This window comes from Anarrhichthys ocellatus, unplaced genomic scaffold, assembly GCF_004355925.1.
Source record: "Anarrhichthys ocellatus isolate YVR2014 unplaced genomic scaffold, GSC_Weel_1.0 scaffold120, whole genome shotgun sequence".
In the NCBI taxonomy this organism is placed as follows: domain Eukaryota; kingdom Metazoa; phylum Chordata; class Actinopteri; order Perciformes; family Anarhichadidae; genus Anarrhichthys; species Anarrhichthys ocellatus.
Window position 1 is genome coordinate 359,513 of NW_022280150.1, and position 12,108 is coordinate 371,620.

Here is a 12,108-nt window from a genome sequence, read left to right on the forward strand (position 1 = left end):
AGACACACACACAAACACACACTACTTTCCTCTTTTCCCTCTTCCAATACCCTGAGCATTGTTTAAAAATACACATGGAGAAGGGATAGAAAGGGAGCCGGGGGCGTTCGGCACACAAGAAACGAAACAGAGGGAAAGTTAGCGGTGGACCGAGAGAGGGGTAAGGAAGGAGGAAAAAGTGGGGAAAGGCTGTGGGATCCATTGCAACCTGTAGATTTCTATAAACAAAAGCCTGTCCAACAATGCCTGTTGTTTTCAGCTGATGTTGCCAAACTTAGAGATTGTTTGTTGCTGACCCCATCTGAGTCAGAGAGAGCCAGTGGCAGCCTGGGGAAACAAAAGTGTGAGAATCCCGGCAGCTGTGTGTGTTCCAATCAGAGCAGCTAAATGATCAGTGTGTGTGTTGGTCTTTCATAGATTCATTGTTGTGAAACGCTAAGAGCTATTATTCTGACAGTGGTTGTCTTTAGAAAGTAATACTAATAAATAAGACAACTGCAGGACAACCACCTCGTTATGATAACGTGATGGTAACTTAACGTGAACTAGTTCTCGCTTACAAAGCCTCAAATGGAGATGCTTGATCGGTGGTCCCTCGGCCTGCAGGAGACGCACCAGCTAACAACATTGTCAACGCATCAGCATCATCATTAGACAGTCGGAGCTACTAACGTAGTATAAAGAGCGAGAGAGTCCATGTAGGGAGGAGGCTGGTTGAATTTTTGGGTCAAACACAGTACTTTAACCCAGGTGTCCCATGTAAGTCCATGTTTTTTATTTTATATATTTTTTTATTTTGCACAATTCAAACAATACAATTAAAAATAAACAAACATAACAGAGATAAATGAATATCACAGTGCAGGAAGAGGCAGAAAGCCAACTTGGCTTATTTGAAGGCTCCACCTATATAATATTAAAATTTTACAAAACTACAAACATAAAATAGAATATGCATAAGAGTGTGTGCGAGCATGTGTGTGCATGATGTTTTCTGATTTGAGTTTTGTTACTTAACAAATGTACTCAACTAACACTGCGTGCTTAAGTTACGTAACAAGCGTATCTATTTTACGCACCAAACAACTTATTTTAACGCAAACTATTTTTTCAGAAAGCTTAACCCAAGTAGTTTTGTTGCCTAAACCAAACTAAGTAAAGCTTGAAAACTAAGCAAACGTACGTTGGAAGTTCATTTTAAAAGATAACGGAAAGATACTACATGTAACGGGCAGAAACCATACGTCTCTTGTAACATAAAAAAGAAATAAAGATCTTCAAACTAGATAAAAATATGCCAGTTGAGTCTTTCAGCTCGTTGTTTTGGTTTTATATTCAGTCTCACGGGCCTCAGAAGCATCATTTCCAACAACTAGAAAAGTGCGCTCAGTAGAGTGCAGATCTGTGCTAGGTGTGTCTGCAACCACCACTGCTGTAATGTTTGATTGAATTGATACAAACCACAGTTTCTCCCCTTCTACACTTGCAAGTGTATCAGATGCGTTTTTCACTCGCACGTCTCATGCCCCAGATACACTCTCATTCACGCAGCTGTCTGTGCAGCTGAACTGCAGTTCACTGTGGAACGCTTCATGTTGACTGTTTTAACTGTGTTTAGTTCCGTTATCTGTTAGCTGTGTTAGCTGTGTTAGCCCCATTAGCTGTTAGCTCTGCCAAACACGCCGCAGGACTCCCACCAGCTGCTAACTAGCTCTCCCTCCCAACGCCATGAGAAGAAGCGGTCCGTTGCAGTCGGGCGCTCAGTTCAGTTTCTCATTCGCTAAGCTATAGTCATGCATACATACAATTGTCTCACCTAAATGTGCAGATCGAGAGAGGAACAATTCGTAATCCCTAGTGGAAATGGGAGTCCAAAGTGAAGCGGTAACGTATCACTTGCGGCCCCGTCAGGAGTGGTGAGGAGACAGTAGTCCATTAAAACAGTCAGTAGAACAGATTTCTTTTTTAAAGTGTGAATCGAGGTCCTTGAGCACACAGTCACAAATAAGAACAAAAAAAAATGAGGCTGATGGGTCCAGCAGTATGCGAGATTAGCCGTGGACAGACACAGAGATGCTCGCCACACTCACGCACATGAGGACGAATACATGATCTCGTGACGGAGATAACAAGCCACCGTTGGCTTACACGTCAGCTGTATCAACTTAATAAGGACATCATGATGTCACCTAATTTAGTATATATACTTACACGTGCACATCAATAGTAAATATATCATGTACAACTGTATAACAGTACGTAGGTGCCACATCTAATTTAGTTATTAATGGTCTGGTAAATATATCAAATGTTCTCGAGAACAGCCAGTCTGACGTTGGACTCAATATTGCATATTCAATACGGTAAATGTTGTATGGTTTCGTACGCATGTAGGTGAGGAGGCCCGTAGCTGTAAAAAAATGTGCATGTTTGTTGTGTCCGCAAGGGCTCTGCTCTTTAAACATGTCGGAGAGAGAAAAAGAGAGAGAGGGGGGGGGCCTTGGCGTGACGCCCACTGGCACCGTGCCCACATCTCCAGCTGCTGTGGAGCTCCGTGTCACAGCCAGGACTCCCTGCCAGAAGGGCTTTCCCCAGAATCACCTCTGCACACACACACACACACGCCTCACACTCAGTCATGCTGCCCATGTGTTTAGTGTCAACATTTTGATAAAGCTCTGCCAAGCAAACGGTGTATCCTGGCTAATGGTGTGACTTGGCAGTTTTCTTTTTCACTGCTTACCAATAAAGAGAATGAAATGCGCTTTAACGGGCGTTAATGTAAACATCATGAATATCATCTGTTTGTGTTCGTGGAAATGCTGAAGGCCTATAGATTTTCCAAAGTGGATTTACTTAGGTACTTTATTTAAGTAGCTGAGTATTTCTATGTTATACTTATACTCCTCCAGGGCTCGACAGTAACGCTTGCCCCAGGAACTCTGCGTTCAAGCAAATGGAACGCCTCGTGCAGATGTCCGATTGTGCAGGTGACAAATGTATATATATTCAGTAAAAATATGCGATCAGAAGATTGCCATCAGTGCTTTTTTTATTCACCGATCCCTGATAATGCTACAGTGTGCGCAACAATCCCATTGAAATTGGCATGTGGAGCGCTAGTTAACGTTAGCTGTTAGCAGCCGGTTTGCGGCGCAATCCTGCTCGGCTAAATAACGTAGCTAACAGCATAGCGGTATTTATAGTAAGGTTGGTGTAGAATAATAAATGCATACTGTATGTGATGAACAGCCGTATTACCATTTACATATTTATTATGTAAAATTTGAAGTATCACTTTAGAATAGCTAAATCGAAAAGTGAAACTAAACTTTCCGTAGCCGAGTTCATTCGCCTCAAACCAGGTGATGGAAATGAGACCTAATTATTTATTTCGCGATTTTTTAAAAGTTGGGCGGGCTTACTGTGATTGACAGGTCGCTGCCGCTACGGCGTCACTAGGTCACTACGTCATTCCTCCGCATACCAAATACGACAACATGGAGACAGCCGTAATCCAAGATGGTGATGGCGAAATCGCTGGACTCAAGGCTTCCAAACGGCAGTCCACAAACCAATGGGTGACGTCACGATGACTACGTCCACTTCTTATATACAGTCTGTGGTTTTAAATAAATCTGTTAGGACTACTTTGACACAAGCATCATTTTCCAGAGAAGGCCAACGTGGTGATGGTGACAGATTTGTCTAAGTACAACCACCCACATCTGCTTTCTTTGCAAATTAGCAGAGAGAGAGAGAGCGATGCCATGTTGGTCTTAATTTGTGGAGCCAGTTAATCTTCTAATTAGTCTCCACCAAACCCCCAATCATCGTTAAAGGAAGGATGTGTGTTACCCAGATGTCTCGCTCGATCCAACGTTAGCAGCCGTGGCCCGGAGAGAGGCTTGCAAGTGATTATGATATGGATGAGAATAAAGACAGTGGTGGCTGTGATGATGATGATGATGATAATGATGTCTCTATCACGACATGTTTGATGTGGTTTGTGTTGGCCAGCGTTTACACACACATACACAAAGTGCAGGACTTCGAAACGAAGCTGCTTGTTTTGATAGGTGCCTCCCGAACGCGTGCCGTCTGCGGCGACCACAGCGGGAGAACGGAGGGAGGGAAACGACAAGAGTAGAAGAAGAAGAAGAAGAGGGGGAAGACTAGACTCCTGATGAGCGAGGGGCAGATTTCTGGGTGTTTGAGTTGGCACGTGGGACAGAAGGGAAGAGAAGGAGTGAGGGATGGTGGGTTGGAAGGAGATGAAGGAGGAGCGCAAGCTGTTATGTACTCTGTTTTCATGTGTGCATGTCTTTTAAACTGTTTGATAAGACTGAGATTTGCCGGCCTGTGACTTCATGTGGGAAGTAAAGGAAAGTTCCTGTTGGTGCGTCATGTGTGCTGTGTTAAGCTGGTGAGGAGGATGCAGGGGTCAATCAGGTTGTTGGGGGGATGACACAGAGTCCACGCTGCCTATTTAACACTAGGAATGTGTTAGTTAGTGAGACCGCAGGCCACACACACACACACACACAGAATGGACATATTAACAACCTGTAGTGTTACTTATTCTGTACAATCTCTGTATATCATGTTGTTTAGGGGATATGAAGAAGTGTCCTGAAGCATATTCCGCAAGTTAGTCTCCTTTATTTTTTTTAAAAGAGACATATCGTGCTCAGTTCCAGGTTCATACTAGTATTTGGGGTTTCCACTCGGGACACGTTTACATGCTTTAAAGCCGCTTCACGCTTTCAACCACTGATTTTCAGCCGAAATTATTTGCATGGAAATTTAGACATTTTCTGGCATTTTTTGGAATAATGGGCAATATTTAGCATTTTCCATATTCCCGTAGGGCATTTTCGCATCGCACTAGTGATGAATGGCTTTTAATGTTAAACAGCACATTATTTTCTTTCATCCTGTCCGTCTGAATACACCTGTACAGTCTGCTTAAGCCCCCCCCCCCGAGCAAAAGCGCGGTCGGCTCTGATTGGCCTACGAGAAAAATATGGCGCACTTTACCAATTTTTCGGTTTGTTCCATTTTGTAGGTGAGGTGTGGTTGTAGGAATGGACATGCCAGTGAGTCGTTTTTTGGCCTTTTGGTCCAGACCAAAACATCTCCACAGCTAATGAATTTTATCCATGACATGTGGTACAGACATTCTTGGTCCCCAGAGGATAAATCCTACTGACTTTGGTGATCCCCTGAATCTTCCGATACCACCATCATCTGATCAAAAGTTTTAATTTGTTCAAAACACCTGCAAATCTACTGACATCTACTACTTCCCATCAGCCTCGGCTGTACTTTGTGTTTACGGCGAATTAGCAAACGTTGGTAAGCTAACAGGTGCTAACTGGATGCTGTCTAAATCACATGACAATCAAAGCCTTTTTCTTTTCAGGCAACACTGTTGAATCCACCTGTTTCCTGAACATAACTGTGGTCCAAAGTTGGTTCTAAGGTTTTCGGAGGTTGACATAACCCTTCAAATGCCAGATGCATGTCTTATTCTCTTGTTTAGTCCAAACTAAATGCAATTTCTGCCCCTTAAATTGGACAGGAACTGGTCACATGATCACTTAAAGGTAGCCTTTAAATGAGTGCAAAACCAGTAACGGTTAAGGTTTATTTACGTCGTCTTGTCACTTCCACATGAGAGCGGGGTGAAGTCAGGAGAGGCAGGCAGTGCAGTAGTGAAGGTGTTCCTTGGTGACAGTTAGATGAGCCCTGCCCCCCCCCACCCCCACAAGCCAGACCACAGCCTGGGCTATCTTTAGCCAGGAACACCGCTGGTTTTATGGCCACATCCCGGCTCAATGTGGCCAAGACTAACTGTCGGGATGGGTGAGGGTTTGGCATGGCAGAGTGGAGCTATGGTTAGTGTGTCTGTGTGTATAGGGGGGGGGGGGGGGGTCCTCTCACCCTCCACACCCCTCTATTCCTCCTTCCTCCAATGTGTAGAGCTTCACCCTGAGTCACAAGCAGGAGAGGAACTGAAACCTGGGGGGATGAGAGATAGAATGAGTGAGAAAGAGAGAGAAAAGCATTGAAGTAGATGAGGTTTTGAGCTGTGCTTCACGTCTTTATCATTAAACTCTACTAGTTTAATGATTATTCCCTGTTATATAATGTTAAATTGCAACAATAATGAGGGAGCCTTCGTTCATTCTCGTCGGTAAGGGCACGGCTGCACGTTTGTGCCGTGATGGCCATTCTTCAGCTCATTGTTCATGATTTTGTATCCATCTCTGAACAATAGTTTGACTGCACTAAAATGTCCGTCGCATTGCAATAAACCTGTGAAGAAAATTTGCTTTAAAAAAAAGAAAAATTCTAATGAAAACTTTTATCAAGAAAAACAAATACGAGCAGTATGAAGATGTCCCATTGGGCTCTGGGAAAATGTGCCATTTTGTAGACTTGTGGGCTAATCAAAAAAAATCACATGAACAGATTATTTGCAGACTGAATAATAACAGCAAGCGGCCAATTAAAACGCTTTGATCCCTTCATAGAGAATCGTTCTATTTTAACTTGTGGATTGTTTTTCCATTGGATCATTTATTTGAACACACTGAATCAGAATCAGAGGTGTGACTTCAAAATCCTTTCAAAGATTTCATCCTAAAAACAACACGAATGGCACCTGAAGTCAGAGCTGTCAAAAAACATGAACATAACAATACGCCACCTCTGACAAAGCAGATTTACGTACGCTCAACGTACACGTTTTAAAACTCAGAAACAACCGGCGCACTTGGAAGCACCAGCCATTTTGCTTCATAGCAACATGTGACCGCACAGTTCACACTGGTGAGTCTACTTTTTGTAATCTGACTTCAGAGGCGTTGTGTCATCAGTTATCTTTTTCTATGTTTTACCTAATTAGATGTTTATCTAATGTTTGTGCGACATGCTCCCCCCCCCCACCACACACACTTCTCCACCCACCTCTCCCCCCTCGAGTGCGGCTGTTGTCACCTAAGCTCCGGACGGTGAACTCACTTTCTATATTTAGTTTGTTTGTACTGTACTGTGCAGCGTCCTGCTATGTGGATCAGGGTCCTGCTCCGGGCCGGTCTAGATCGTGCCGCCAAGGCCACGAAAGAATCCGGCAAAAATGAAGAAAAAAAACGAATCCAACGTTGCTTTGCACAGCCGCGGCAGGCTGTGAAGGGGTTAACAGCAGTCACTCAGCATGCGGGAGCCGTGGCGGGCGGGCGGGTAGGCAGTGCAGAGGCTGACCTCTGACCCCTCAGGAAAGGAATGTGGAAGCTCTTTCATCCAGGACAGAAACCAAAGACAACCGGGCGGTTGGAAAGTGGCGGTTCAATTCTGCCCTCAATGTTTTTTTGATGAGGAGAAGTGCGCAGAGGTTCCGTGTGAATGCGCTGCAGAGTGCTCGTTGCAGCCATTTTGGAATGAAGTTCCATCCCGCAGCAGTGGGTTTGTTTCTCTGTGATCACCGCAGTGACGGCCAAGTGTGATGAGTGGTTGGAAATGGCTGCAGTGTGTGCTGGCAGAAAACCCTGGTTATGAAGCACTGTGTGCTCTGACCTATGACATGTGTGGTATGTTTGAAGTTACCTAACAAACAACAGGCTCATTACATGGCACGGATATCTCGGGTCTTTGTAACTAGTGCTTAATCTGGTCTATTCTTCAATTATCAAAATTTGTGCGGATTGTTTTTTTTGTCGATTGACAGGTCGACTGACACGACCTTTCCCATAATCAGAGTATACATTGCTGACTGCTGAGTCGTGTTAGATGATATTTAACTGTATAGGAAGTGGACGTAGTCACCGTGAATTCCCACATTGCTTTGTGGACTACAGTTTTCAAGCCTTGAATTCAGCGTTTATGCCGTTGCCATCTTGGTTTTTTGCAACCAGAAGTGACACTTCTAATGAAAGGGCTACTCAATTCCTGTAGAATTAGAGTACAATAAAGTAGAATTACTTGTACGTTTTTTTTACCAGGTAGGCTTATTGACCCCATCAGAATCTAGCTCCATGTTAACTTTCGTTTCCGTCCTTTATGTAATCTAGAAAGTGTAGTCAGTGTGGGTGTTGTTTGTCTGGGAATGGTCAGTAAACAAGTAGAAGCCTGCAATCTAATCAAATACGTATGCTGCTACTTTGATGATATTTCGGAGTAACGGAGCCGTTTACACAGCTGCCTTGTTCTCTGATTTTGTCCCAATGGGACCAGCACAGGAAACATGGAGTACAGCTTGTTACCTTAACAAAGAATATTACCCAATAGAATTGAGCAACACATCACTGATACAAATAGCAAGTGTTTGTCAAGTGTGTCATTAGCATCCAATCTATTCAAAGCAGTGAAGAACGTGCTTACTGACGACAAGGAAGCACTCGCTAGAAAGAGTTAATTTTCGCTTTCAAAATGCTCGTGAGTGCACCAAACAGGTATAAACCCTGCATGAAACTTGAGAAAACCCTACAAAGATGAACTTAAGCATTCTTAACAGCAGATACAAGTGATAAGAGCTGTGAAACTACAAATGGCCCTTCAAACAAAAGGAGACAATGACATCATTCATTTTAGTGAAGCGTAAAACACCTTTTTAGTTCTATGATTCTAGCTCTTCTACACTGTATTCCTCGATCTTTAGCAGTGAAAAATGTCTGGAAATAACACCCCTGATATATCAGTGAGCACGGAAAATACAAAACAAGAAGGAGAAATCAATACATGTAGAATTGCTCTTCATGTAAAAGAGTTCCTTGTTTCCTCGTGCAGACACAAGTGTCGAGTGCATCCGGAGCTCGTAATGTATTATCAAGGTTAGTTGTTGCTGCAGACGGATGTTTGATGGATTTACTGTACAAACATAATAACGGGGGAGAACAGCGAGTGAACTGAAGTGTTTTTTCTTTCTTTATGTTATTTTATGTGCGGTGGAAACGCATGAGAGCAACCTCGGCCGGATTTTCATTAGTTGATGGAAACAAAATGAGGAACATGCATCGAGTGTGAAGTGCTGCAGAGAGATAAAGCTCCTGATGCACATGCCGGTCGCCCCTTTCACATCGAGACCTTGTTGTAGAAAGAATGGTAGATTAACTGACTGATAGAAAATCAATGACGGCGCTGGTGGAGTGAGAGAAGATGTGGAATCTACATGGTGATGTAAACGGTAGACCACATGCCTCCATTGTAACTGAGCGCTGACATGGATTCTTCCCGACAAACAGTAACAACACAAATTGTTAAGTTAAGAAAAAGGGTTTCACGCTAGTTTGCAAACAAATAGGAAGTTTAAATGGTACTGCTTTGTGGATCAGCTATTAGAAATTATTCTGAAAAAGCAATATGGAAATGAATCTACGATTTAATACAGTTTTACTGCTACTGTGCTAAGCTAGGCTCACTTTTAACGTGACTTGTGTGGCTGTATTTGATCTACTGTATTTGAATAACATAACTATTGTACCAAGATAAAAAAAAAAGTATATTTTCTTCAATTACAGTGACTGCTGTTCAGTAGAGGGAATGCAACACTTCAGCATCGGCTTCACTCGGTAGAACCGGAGGACTAGAGCACCAGTCCGCCTTTAGCTTGGTGCTGCTGACGTGAAGTCATGCGACTGTGGACGTTAGCTTTTTACTTCTGCCGATTGCATTCACGCATCACAAATCAGAAACGTGGTGTCCATTTGCGAAGATTATCTTGCTGAACAAAAAGTGTCATATATGTGTGTGTTTGCCAAAGGGAAGTTTGGCTTTTTGTCAAAGGAACCAGGGCGATGCTAACTTTCCGGGTCAACCCTGCAGGACATTTTGACTCGTCACAGACACAAGTGTAAATAATGAAATAAATGATGGCTGAATACCATTTAGCTGCTTCAGTTTCAGGGTCCTGGTATTAGTAACGCTTGTGCTTTTCCTACTGTGACAACATATCATTTTTAAAAAGGGTCACATTGTGAATCAAAAACATGGATATTTCCTCTTTATTTAACAAATAACATTTGACTAAATTGGTCTGTGATTCTCATCTCTCTTTTTTGTAAGTTTTGTAAGTTTTTCTTATCAAACCAAGCCCGTAATTCTGCAATGAAACCTTTTCACCAAAATAAAATTCAAGTGAAAGATGATGGATGAGATTGTCCCAGTATTACTTTGTGTGTCACGCAGAGCATCGTTGCTCGTCGTGTTATCAGTGATCAAGTTAAACGACGAGTAGTTTGATAACACGCGGTGGGATATGATGGGAGACTGAAGACAGAGGTGTTAATGTTACATGATTCAATCACAACACTGTTGCATAGGTCAGTCATTTGGGCGTCCATGTGTGAAGTTACCGCTCCACATGGCCTGTCATGGTGTGCCCTTTGTGTTCAAGCTCTATTAGGTTTATTTCTATAAGTTGACGTTGTGGATTCACCTCATTGTACTGTATCTGCCCGTCTGTGTGCGCGCCTTTGTGAGTGCGTTTGAGCATGCCGGGTGGAGGTGGGTGGTGGTGGTGGAGGGGGGGTACATGATGTTGCATTCGGCGTGACCAGAACTCTGTGTGTGTGTTGCATGTGCTGTTGTGTGCAGAGGAGAGGGGCAGGGAGACGCGGCATGGTTCAGTCCAGGAATGTGCGATGTGGGTAGGCTGTACAATGGAGCCGGGCTCCCTGAGGGTGGTCAATGGGATGGGTGTCACCCCCCTGCACCCTCCCCGCTGGGTGATGACCACCGCACAACACCACAGATGTCAGGTCCTCTTAACCACCGCTGTAAACAGGCATACGTTTATGAGAACAAACACGTGCACGGCGGAGTGCTGTTAACCCGTAGAAGCAATTACGTGAACGTGCACACGACCCTGTCACGTACGTGTGGATGCACGCTTCCGTGCACACACGGAAACACCTGCAAAAGCACTCAAAGCAGATTCCAACGTATTTGCTGCATCTTTCTTAACTCATTGACCTCTCACACAGAAAGAGTGCCATTACATTCGGAAGGCGTGTGTGTGTGTGTGTGTGTGTGTCTGTGTGTGTGTTCTGTCACATATGCCCACGTGTGTTGACGGTACTTACCCGGGCTCACGTAACGGGCTAACATTGCGAGCAGCGTTTGTGTGTCTGCTCAACCTTGGACTCAGCTGGTGTGCTCGCAAGCAAGGGGTCACATAGGTCACCGAGGGTAAATAAGGGAATGCAGGGATGACGGGGGGGGGAGAGTTCAGCGGTCTCTCTGGAACACAGGTTAATGTGGTTCATTTTTAATAAACAACCGAGGGTCAGTAGGAGCAGTTCTGCGGGGGGTTCTCCAAGGATTACAGGAGCCTTATCCAGTTTACATAGTAACCACACATGATGAGGGATGAGGCGGTGTGATTTCATTCACATACTAATAAAGGCATTATGCTGTGTGTGAGAGTCATCAACATTTTTTTTTTTTGCTGTCATGTCGGTCAGACTTGTCGTTCAGCTCCCCCTAGTGAGCTCAGAGGAACACTTGCTTCTGAAGTGGACTTTGCAAATGACAATCAAGCCTGTTGAATTGAGAGGATTCATTGGCAACTCGCTCAGGTTCCGGCCTTTCCAGTTGCCTTCGAGCTGTGGCTCAGTGGTAGAGTAGGGTCATTCTTCAATCAGAGGATCGCTGGTTCGATCCCCGGCTCCGCTAGTTGGTGTCGATGTGTCCTTTGGAAAGACACTTAACCCCAAATTGCTCCCGCAGGCTGTTCTTGTGTTGTATGAATGTTACTTATTGTCCACCTCGCATGGTAGCCCCTGCCATCAGTGTATAGGTGTGAATGATGACAGGTAGTGTTAAAGCGCTTTGAGTGGTCAGAAGACTAGAAACACGCTACACAAGTCCATTTGCCATTTTACCATCCTCATCAATACATTTTGATACAATTTTGAGAATAATTGTCACCTTACCATTGCTCTCTCTTTGCAGGACAATAAAAATGCAGAGCAGTCTTTCCCACTCACCGGCAACCATAGCTGTTGGGACCGGGTGAGGAGGAGAGGACAAGAGAGCGAAGGAGAGGAGCGACTGAAGCAGAGAGAGAGAGAGAGAGAGAGAGAGAGAGAGAGAGAGAGAGAGAGA

General features: G+C 44.1%; 1 protein-coding gene across 1 annotated transcript in view; it reads left to right on the forward strand.

Moving 5' to 3' along the window:
* Positions 1–12,108, forward strand: part of plagl2 (pleiomorphic adenoma gene-like 2) — a 36,059-nt gene that overhangs the window by 14,917 nt on the left and 9,034 nt on the right. The gene's annotated exons all lie outside the window — the stretch shown is intronic.